This window comes from Typha angustifolia, chromosome 14, assembly GCF_048772165.1.
Source record: "Typha angustifolia cultivar Huaian chromosome 14, ASM4877216v1, whole genome shotgun sequence".
NCBI lineage: Eukaryota > Viridiplantae > Streptophyta > Magnoliopsida > Poales > Typhaceae > Typha > Typha angustifolia.
This window is the reverse complement of record NC_133252.1, coordinates 6,472,574-6,484,244: the sequence shown is the minus strand read 5'-3', so window position 1 is coordinate 6,484,244 and position 11,671 is coordinate 6,472,574. Positions and strand designations below refer to the sequence as shown.

At 37.8% G+C, this 11,671-nt stretch overlaps 1 pseudogene; it reads left to right on the top strand.

Annotated features, from left to right (window-relative positions):
• The first annotated feature begins 1,520 nt into the window (after positions 1-1,520).
• Positions 1,521-10,183, top strand: LOC140775689 (uncharacterized protein At5g19025-like; annotated as a pseudogene).
• Positions 10,184-11,671: the final 1,488 nt, after the last annotated feature.

The following is an 11,671-nucleotide window of genomic DNA, read 5'->3' as shown; positions in this document are numbered from 1 at the left end:
ATCGGTTACTCACTCTAGTCCTTTAGGTCGTGCCCACTCCTCCCCCATCTTCAAATCTCTCTACCCTCGCCCTAACCCTTTTCATCAACCATAATCTTTCTACCACCACCTTATTCACTAATGTCACCCTATTACCGCTGGCTTACTACCTCCATAATCCACCTAGGATCTCGTGCCTCCATCCAAGGATCTATAGACAGACTCCCTGATGTTTGTCTACTTATTTGACGATATTTTCAGATCTTGCCGTCCGATTTCTTTGAAATTAGATTTGTTGGAAATAATTTTTTCAGCGCTACAACATATCAAAATTTCACGTTGATCTAACGGTTATAACTTTTGGAATCCTCTTCCAAAGTTTCATGTTAGATTTTGTCTAGATCTGAAAATAGGATAAATCAAACCTTAGCCCAAGAGGCGATCATATCAATGTGGTTGCATTTGATATCATAGCATGGTCATAGTTAGCATGCGTCATATGTTATATTTGAGAGAGAGTCATAATGATGGTATGACATCGTAGATCATAATGTCACGAATTTTAAATCAATATTTCAAAGATAAGTTAATCTATATTACAAATTTTAAACTACGAATTTCATATTTAAACTACAAATTTTTGTCAAATTCTTCGTTTCACTGTAGAAAAATTTTAAATATGAAGAAACTCAAAATACAAAAGTTCTAGATCATGATATCATGAATTATATCTAATTAATTTCATATTTTTTGGATGTCAGATGCATATGTTCTGAATATTTTGCTACAATTACGTAGAACTCGAATTTCATAGTTTAAGTATAAATTTTTTTGTTAAACTACAAAATTTTAGTTGATTTTTAAAAAATATTCACAAAATAATAATTTAAAGTCCAAAAATTATGAAACCTATTAGATAAAATCTATGATATCATGATGTAAAACTTTTTTATTTGGAGTTTCTTCATATTAAAAACATATCTATAGCAGAATGAAGAATTTATAATTTAAGTATGAAATTCGTAGCTTAAGTATAAAATTTTGGCAAAAATTCATAGTTTAAACTATATCTAATTAGTCTGTTATTTTATTAATTAAAGAGTAATTAGAGACTAGTATAAAAGAAGAAAGAATTAAATAGAAGAAGATGATGAAGAAGAATAATTAGAAGAAGATGAAGAAGAAGATGAAGAAGATGAAGAAGAATATGAAGAAAATGAAGAAGAAGATAAAGTACGGATTATTTTTCTCTCTTATAATATATTATTAATATTTAAGAGGTATTAAACGATAGAAATGACAAAGTTTGAAGAAAAGTAAAACAAAAAACTCTTAGAAATCGAAAATAACTCTTGCCTTGCCAAATTGAAAACAAATAGGGTTTTGGATGCATATAACCCTTAATTAATTCAATCAACGTACGCGATTGCCACGGGTTCAGTCGCGTTCCTCACCTCCATCATCGTCAATTCGTCATGCTCCGCCTCAGCGTCTCGTCCATCACCGCCATGTCTCCCTTCGCGTCCTGTCTTCTCCCCTAAAATCGCCTCCAGAACCCTAACCCTAACACTAGCTCCACCTGCAACCACTCCTCCTCTGCCACTCTCGATCTCATCCTCCTCCTCTTCGTCCTCTCCTCCCTCGCTTTCCTCTTCGCCTCCTCCCTTGCCCACATCGCCCGATCGCTCTCCCCCTTCTTTTTCCTTCTCGCGGCCATCGCTGCCCCTCACTACCACCTCGTCGTTCCTCTGATCCTCCTCCTCCTCGCCACTGCCGCCATAGCCCTCTCCTGCCGCTGCCGACGCCGTCGCCTCTGCCCTTGCCCTAACCCCCAATGCATTGGACTCAAGAAGGCCCTCGAGTTCGACGTCCAGCTCCAGACCGAGGAATGCATCCGTGCTTGCGACGGTGGCAATCCCGCAGCCGCGGCTGCTTGGAAGGAGATTGACGAGCTGCCGTGGAAGGGTGGTCGGGGGGGGGGGCGGGGGGAAGAATCCGGACTATGAGTGCGTTCGTGCTGAGCTCAGCAAGCTGGCGCCACCGAATGGGCGCGCCGTGTTGCTGTTCCGTGCGCGATGCGGGTGCCCAATCACCAAGCTTGAGGCCTGGGGGCCCAAGCGTGGCCGCCGCCGCAAGAAGTGAGCTTTCCTTCTTTACTTCCTTATTTCTTTTGAAGGACTATATTTCAAATAAGGGTTGCAATGTATATCTGTAAATTGCCCGTCGTCTTAATTTATCAATAAATATAGTCGTGTATCTAGGTAAAACATGTACTTTTATGAAATTGGGTGTTTTGATTATGCGGAAAGTTTGGGATAATACTCTGAAACTTAGAATCAAGACTACGTGATTCTAGATATAACGAACAATAATGGACCTTGCAGTAGATTTAAGAATGGGTTGGTTATGGTCTGAAGATTGACTAGTGTTTTACTCAAATTACTTAACTACTGCTCATGTGGTAACTTCTATTTGATAATTTCTAAATTCAGAGTTTTGATTAGGTAAGGAAAAAATTTAGCAGTTGTGGCACTTGGTGTTGGGAATTGAGATTCAGTAATATTATGGACTCCACCAATCAACTGTGGCCTTTTTATGACCATTATGACATTAGAATGAATTGTATTTGGATGCAGAGAGTAGTGAGGAAGTCGGCCTATTGTGAATCTGTAGTTGTGCATAGTGGGAGGATCTTAATGCTGAACTAAATTAATTTTGACGGATGCTGTTTAGTTGGAAATCTTAGATGACAGAACTGGAAGTACCTGTATTTATCTAGTCGCAATGGATATAACTTAACTTGACGCAGTAGATAATACTGCAGATATTAATTTTGATAAAAGATAATGCTTGTACACTACGGATTTTTGTGGATCTGATGCCTTATGTGATTATAGTAAGAAAATTGCAGCATGAGTCGTGTTCTTAAGGACATGAACTCTTCAGGATACTTTTGATTTTAGTACTAAAACTGCCTTGTTCTACTTAGATCAGCTATAGATTGAGATCTGTTATGAGTCTGAAATGATGATCAAGGCATCTTGCTTAATTAAACATTTTGATACTTTTTCTTGATTTAAATATTTTTTACTTTGAGTTAGCCTAGATGTGGAGGGTCTCTACATAAATCCATTTAAACCTTTTGATTAGCCCTTTTGTTAGGGTTTGATTAGAATTTAACTTGGGAAAGATTCCATGATATCAAGACAAGACACACTAATGAGTGTGTCCAAATAGCGCTGCTGGCCCATGGGATGAGATGTCCCAATTTCTGAGGTGTTCTAAGAATTCATGTGTTTCCCTAATTGAGTTCTTATTTGCTTCGTAACTAAGAAACACGGGTACTTCCACACTCTTGTCGTATCTGTATCGGATATGATACTCCTCTTGTACTTTCGAATACATATCAGATACTTTATTAAAATATTCAATTTTAAAAATAGAATTAATATTGTGGGTACTTTTGATATTCCTATCAATATGAGTCAAATTGAAGAACACTATAACCTTTCATTTCTTATCAACTCTAGAAGGTTTCTTTCTCTTTATGATAAGATTGAGTTCGCTTGTTTATTTTATGATTAATATTAGGAAATCATGTTATAAAATTATAATGGTCAATTTCTTATTAATAGATTGAATTTGCTTGTTTATTTTACATCTTATTTAGTAATAGACTGTAGCTATGTTATGAATGGTATTTCTTTTAATATATATATTGGAGGTCCCCTAATATAGACTATCTTGTGCAACAATAATATATAATTCTTCAATTAAGAAAATGCAAGAACACAAGTTCACAAATATATGTGTATATATATAAGCTACATATTGTAAACATACTTATTCGTACTTTTCAAGATTTGCCAAGCCATACCTCATATTTGTATCAATGCTTTGTAGCTTCCTACTTGAGTGGTAATTCCTTTTTTCCAATTTGAAGTACTAATTTCTACGGATTAAAACCTATAAAACAGATCCTATGTGGTCGTTGAGGAATGAAAAGTTTTGCCTGCAGAAGCTTTTAGTTGAAGTATTTTATTTTATTTTTTTGTATTTGTGTCACTTTCTTCAATCCATATTCCTCAATAATTGGACAATTCTTCCTTATCTTTTTGCGATATTTCATATGTTCCCCACACTTTTCCACTGTATTTCTCCTCTTTCCTGCTTCTGCTACTAGCTACTCTTTCACTACTGTTTTGCTGTTGCTACTATGTATTTTCCCCTTATCCCTGTCGCTTTCTTCTATTGCTGCTGAAACACTTCTATAGAGGATCTCATAGGCGTTTTGATTCTTTAATGTGAAGACAGTGGTCATGATTCAGTATTAACATACTAAGCATTAAATAATATGCTTGATGAGATATGAAGTTCTAAACATTAACCTTCTTTTCTGAAGCTAACTTATTGCCACCTGATGGGGACACCATTTTTCGTCATGTTTATTCTCGTAAGCATAAAAGGGCTGCACCCGTGGCCCTTTGGCTTAATGAGGATTGTGACTAGTCACCTTTTAGGGCTATTTTTATCTTTTGTCTTTTACTTTATTTTGCTTATATAAATGTTTGTAATTATCTTTTATGAGTTAATGAATATTTTGAGAGGTTTTGTATATTGAGTTTTTGTTAGTGGATTCCAATGTCGGTGGATTCCGACACTTCGATTGGTGGATTTCCCGGGTTTAATTATTTTTCTCTACTTCTTCTTCTCAACTCTACAATCGAGACATTGTCCTGCATCAGCTTTGGTATCAAAACAGATCGTTTCCTAGTTTATAGACGCTCCACCGCTTGGATTCTACGCTGCCCATTATCTTTTCTTCGTTAGATCAATCGCTCCACGAACACAAGATCGCTACAAGATCCGTTGCTCGATAACATTAGAATTCGAATTTGAGTTATGCAAGGAGATCACCCTTAATGAGGAAAACAATAAATCATTACCATCACAAATCTCACAAGGAGATCATCACAAGTAAGGTTTATTCAATAGATTTTTTTTCTCCATTTTAGATCAAAAAAAAGAAAAAAAAAGAAAAAGAAAGAGCATCTCTGAAAAAAATCAAATTTTAAAATTCAGTTTATTTGTTTCATTTTTATCTTTAATTTTTCCTTATTTATCTTTCCTTAATTTTGGAAAATTAGTTTCCATAATTTTGGGATTAATTTTCATTATTTTGGGGATTATTTTTCACAATTTTAGAGAGTAGTTTTTGTAATTTTGGGAATTAGTTTCCACAATTTTAGGGAGTAGTTTCCATAATTTTAGGATTAATACCTATCTTATCTAACTTTCTGACTTAATCCTAACCGACCCAAAATCTAAACCCATTAACCTACTAACCTAAACCTCTCATTATTCCAAAACCCAAAGACCGCTAACTAACTAAGCCCACTTGCTTAACCTAGCCCATCTTTTAGCCTTAGTGAATCGGTAGAAACCTACCCAAACTCGACCTATTTATCCACAACCCACACCTACCTAACTAAACCCAATCTCTTCCGACCGAACCAACCCGATCTAAACCCATCGTCATCTTCCTTCTCTTTAGCCTTAGTTGTCACTCACATCCGTGATCCCATTTGCCTCTATTCGCTGACGTTGCCGCAGACCTCCACGGACACCGCCGTCGTTGATTTCCATAGCCCTTGCTTTGCTATGCCACCATCTTCGCCACCGCCGCTGTCTATCGTTGCTGCTGCAACCCCCCCCCCCCCCCCCCCCCCCCAAGCCATTGCAGCCCCTGTTGTAGCCACCTGGCACTGTAATCCCTATCGCGGCCACTAGCTTCCTATCGCAGCCGCCCATTTGCATCCATCTCTGTTGCTGTGACCATTGCTGTCGCTTCCACCGCCCCTACCGCAGCCCATCTCCACCGCCGTCACCGTCGCTCTATTGTTGTTATCGCTGCAGCCCCTGCGCGGTCCTGCCACTGCATCATTGCAGCCATCGCTGCGTCCGCCACTGCCATTCTTGCAGCCCTTTGTTGTTGTCGCCATTCTTACAGCCCCCTATCGTCATCGCTGTCCCTGCCACTGCAGCCGCCGCCACTGCCGCTGTTGTCGGATTCCGGCAACCGTTGTCATGATCGCCACCGTTGTCATGACCACCATCTTTCGTGGACGTGCGACATTCAGTAACATCCGTCCTTTCTTTATTGTTATTTGTTAGTCTTAAAATAGCAACTGTTTTTCTGTTGGTGTGGATCATAACTATATTGAGCCTGTTATTGCCTGCTGTTGCCTACCTACTTACATTGCTTAATTCATTTATTTCATTTCGACAAGCACTTGAGCCTGCTATTGTCTACCTATTTTTTGCTTGTTCAAAATAAAATAAAATAAAATAATTAATATTAATTAGGTTAGAGGGAAAGTCTTGACATATTTGCAGTCCCCGTCTCGATCTCGGGAGCTTGTACTACTAGTTTGCAATTTTTCTACTGAGTCTAATTGGCTCTTACTGAAAACTTCATAAGTAGTTATAGGTTATTCTGGTTATTCCTCCCTTATTATTCGTTGTGATCTCTTAGCTTGCATATCATCATTTATTTATTGCATTTATTTCTTTAGTGTTAGAGACACATTATATAGAGACACATTATATGAACCTTCGTAGTGGTAGGAGTCTCTCACCTTTCATCCCAGTCTGTTATGGAACTCAATACTATGGAAGATTTTTGTCAATTTTTACAAGAGTTCATTGAAACCATTACGACCAGATTGGATGACTTCAATGCTCATCTTGAGGCTATTGAGATGTCCCGTGACCAACATGAGACCAGGAGTAACGTCGGTGCGTCCAACACGGGTGCCACACATGTTGCTCCTAATGTCGAGACTCATCGACAGGCCCCATACTACCCTCACCATGAGAGGTCCTGAGAGAGAACCCCATAAGCAAAATTATCGTGAAGATATATTTAATTTTCACAATAACAAGGGGTTTAAAGGCAATGTTGCCTTTAGAGAATCTCAAAACCATGACGATCAAATTATAAAAAATATTAAGGTGGATGCCCTATTTTTTTATGGTCGCTTAGATCCTACTGTATTTACTGACTGGCTCCGTGAGATGGACCACTTCTTTGAGTGGTATGATCTACCGAAAAACTGACGCGTTAAATTTGCCCAAATTGTAATAACCCAAGGTTAAAAAAAAAAAAAAAAGCTAGCGCGGTGGGCCGCCGCCGCCGTAGCCTTCCTCCCCACCGCCTCTCTCTCCCTTTTCTTCCTCTCTCTCTCTCTCTTTTTCTCTTTCGAGCTCTCTCAGACCTTTCTCTCTTTCTCTCTCTCTCAAACACTCTCTCTCTCTACCCATTGTCGCCACCTCCTCTAGCTCCGGTGAGCCTCCCTCCCTCTCTCTCTCCCTCTCTCTCTCTACCTCTCTCTCTCTATTTCTCTTTTTCTCCTTGTCGGCTTCCTCTCGGAACCACCGAAGGATTGAGCTGTCGGCGAGAGGCCGGTCGCTCAGTGGCCACCAGCGGCCGCACCCCTCCCCAATGGCCCAACCCTCTTCTTCCTTTCCTCCTCCTTCTTCCCTTCTCTCCTTTGACTGCACCCTACATATATATATATATATATATATATATATATATATATATGCACAATTAGTTTAGCTTAGTTAATTTAATATATTTAGGTTATACAAATTAAATATAATTATATCATAGTTAGTATATAATTCTAATTATATCATGTTTAGCAAAATACATACAATATAAATTATTATTTTAATCCTAAGTAAGTAATAGTAATTATTAGGGTTATGTACGTATATTCTTACGTAATTATTTGTAGTAACTTAATTCTTATTTTCTTAATTATCAAAGAGAATAATAGACAGATAAAATATATTTTAAATACACTATTAAATAATATAATTATGATTAATAAATAACAAAAACAAATATAGAAATGAAGAGTACATAATTACAACAAGAAACTATCCTTTTGTCGGGTTAATTTTAATTAATAGAAAGACTGACATATTTGTTATAAATAATTTCAGATCCCGACCCCCCTGTTTAAGATCCCGCAGATTTAGCTATCGAGGCGTGATTGTTATCGTAGCAGCGTGAACGAGTGGTTGTTTAGTATTTGTAGTGGTGGTGAGTAGTCTTATCCCCTAGATCCCTTTCTCAAATTAGATCATATTATATATTATGTACATGCATGTTTTGGCCTCCAACATGATTATATGACTTTATTTAGAGATGATTTCAGTCGAGCATACTTTATCATGCATTTGATTAGGCTGATCTGGGATATGAATATATTAGTGATATATAGAGATGATTGGAGATGATTATACTGTTCTGATTTTATAACGAGATAATCTCTAGCATGAGTGTGCATGTGATAGACTAGCAGGAGTACGCATGTGTTGACTATATAGTTGGAGACTATATTGTATTATTTTTCTCTTGATTCCTATTCCACGTAAATTCCTATTATGCATTGACTTGTTATCGTACTGGATAGTTGATAGAAAGCGTGGGGATACCCGAGTAGGCGCCAAGGTTAGGGTGCCTGGAGTGATGATTATGGTCGCTGATATGCGATATCTCGTGGCCTATGTCTGAGGTCAGTTGAGTCTGTGCGCACAGGCAATCGGACACATGCCGTTCACCAGGGCATATGTGGCGAGTTATCCTCACGAGGTTTCTATCAACTATGTGGAGTGCCTAGGGGTGAAAACGGATCGGATACGGATCGGATAGTACTCAATCCATATCCGGATCCGTATTTTTAGTTCGGATACGGATTCGGATACGGGTATTGGATGGATAGCAAAATTTAAAACCATATCCTTACTAAACGGATACGGATAAATTTTAGATAAAGGATCGGATCTTAAATGGATATTGATTAAATTTAAAATAATTACAATATTTTATTTAAATATAATTAACACAAAATTATTAAGAGTTTTACAACAAATAATTTTTTTTGTATGTCAAATATATAAAATTAGAGAAATTAATCTCTAGAAATAATATATAATGTATTATTAGTAATGATATTAATACTTACTATTTAAATAAGCAAACTAAAAACTGTAAATCATTTAAAAATATGCGGGTAAACGGATATCCGATATCCGTATCCGAATTCGAAAAATTTATCTGACCCGTATCCGAATCCGTATCCGAATTTTTTTCAAAAATTCTATCCGTATCCGAATCCAAATCCGAGTCGGATAAAATTTTTTTATCATAATCCGATCCGAGTCGGATAAATTTTTTTTTATCATAATCCGATCCGAGTCGGGTCGGATAGCGGGTCGGGTCGGAGTTAATCCGACCCGTTTTCACCCCTAGGGGTGTCCGGTTTGGATGGATGTTGATACCCTTAGCGGATGGCAGGGTATGGTTATATTTGAGATACTCCTTACGGATGACAGAGTATGCTCGGAGCCTTCGGTCATGATGTTGAGACCGGGTACCGGGTGTTGACTGTGCACAGTGGTCTAGTGTGATGATATTATATCGAGATGTCGGTGATGATCGTGATGTTGAGAAATGCATATGATTTCATTATTATTTGACATACCTGATTATTGAGTGGTCAATATACATCATATATGATTGCATTTGATATTATAAGTATTGTCATGGTTGGTATGCATCATATATCATGTTTGAGAGAGAGTTATGATGATCATATGATGTGGTGACCTATTTATTCATTGTCGAGGATTATGTATTCTTATCAGTTATGACATGTAATCTATATTTTATTTATGTATTATTGAGAACACATTCATTTACTCATTCATGACATGATATTCTTTCTGATTTATATTATCCAGTACTTGATTTACTCTCTGTTTGGCATCACTGATTCGGGGTAAGGTCTATTCACTAAGCCTTTAGTTCATGACTCTCTTATTTTCTCCTTTCCAAAAACCCAGGTGAACGAGAGGAGCAGGATACTCCCTTAGAGGTCTTGCTGGTGAGTGTGGAGTAGAGTGGGGTTAGTGTTATATGCCAGATGAGTTATCTTATCCAATGTACTAGTGGACATCCTCCAGAGTGTATTTGTATCCTTGTCTTATATTTTAGCAGGTGACATTGTACTTGTATAATTATGTATATACTACTGTTGTGTATATATAGTTATGAAAAACTCTTGATGATGTGTTGTGGCCTGTGTAGGGCCCCATGTAGGGTTATTTGTATGCTATTGACTGTTAGACTTGAGTTATTCTTAATTCAGAGGTTGTGGATAAAATTATGATGTTGCTATAGATTTATTTGATTGTTAGTATCTAACCAAATGGTCAGGTGCTACGCATGTGCCGTGTGGGCTCGTGTCATGCACGTGTTTAGAGTTGGGTGTCACACAAATGAAACTAGTCGGTCGAGCCAAATTGTTTTGGCAAAGTATAGAACAATTTTTAGTGCGACGAAACCAACCTCTTATAATTCATTGGCTTCAAATAAAAGAAAAATTAAAAGAAAAATATTTGCCATATTCTTATCTTGGTGACCTTTTGGATCAATGGAATAATTTTAAATAAAGAAATAGGCCTGTGAGCGATTATGTCTCCTAATTTGAAGAATACATGTTAAGGTGTAATATTGTGGAGGATGAGAGGATGACACTGAGTCGTTTTAGGCGTGGCCTTAACGATGACATTAGGAGAGAGTTTTTCGGGAGGTTACCACCTTGGATCAGGCTTACACTCTTGCGTTGAACTATGAGATGGTTAATGAGCAACAATTGCCTAGGCGACCAATTGGGCGCACCCGTCCTAGTTACGCACCTGCTGGCGTAAAAGCTCCACCACCATCGGTACCTACCAAAACAATCCAAACTACCGCACTTGCCCCTCCAAGAAACTGCACCTGTTAATGACCTCCGTCGATGTTACAAATGCAAATAAGTTAGTCATGTAGTCTCAAATGCAGATAGTGGGAGTTGTATTAATGCCGTCTCTTTTAGCGTTGTATCTCGCTTGGCGTTAAAATCTATACCTCATCCGAATCCTTATAAAATATCTTGGGTAAATGATTCTTCCATTGTTATAAATGAAAGATGTCTCGTTCTTATCACATTCTTTTCTTATAAGGAGGATGTGTGGTGTGACATTGTGCCGATGGATGTAGGGCATATCATTTTAGGCCACCCTTGGTTGTTTGATCATGATGTAACTATTTTTGGGCGTTCCAATTCGTGCTCGTTCACTTTTGAAGGTAAAAAAATTAAAATAAATCCTATGCGCCCTAAAATAATTAATAAAGATAACAAGAAAAAAGCTCCAAGTAAAAAGGGTTTGCACATAATAAATACTAAAGAATTTGAGAAGGACGCAAATCAAGGCTCTATTGTTTTTGCCTTGGTGGCTTGTGAAGTTGGGAGCACTAACCTCACTCTATCATCCGATGAATCTGCTCCTATACTAAATGAGTTTCAAGATGTGTTCCTGGATGATCTGCCGGACCAATTGCCTTCTTTGCGTGATATTCCATATGCAATTGATTTTGTCTCTAAAGCTTCTCTCCGATACTTGCCATACTATCAAATGAGCCCCAAAGAATTGCAACATTAGGTAAATGAACTTTTTATGATGTGGGTTCTCCTTCATTTCCTTCTTCCTAACCGTCAGAATCGCGACGTGGGTTCGGCCCGTCGGAGCATCGTGGGAAGAAATTGGGACCATCACACTCCTCCCTAGTAAGCCC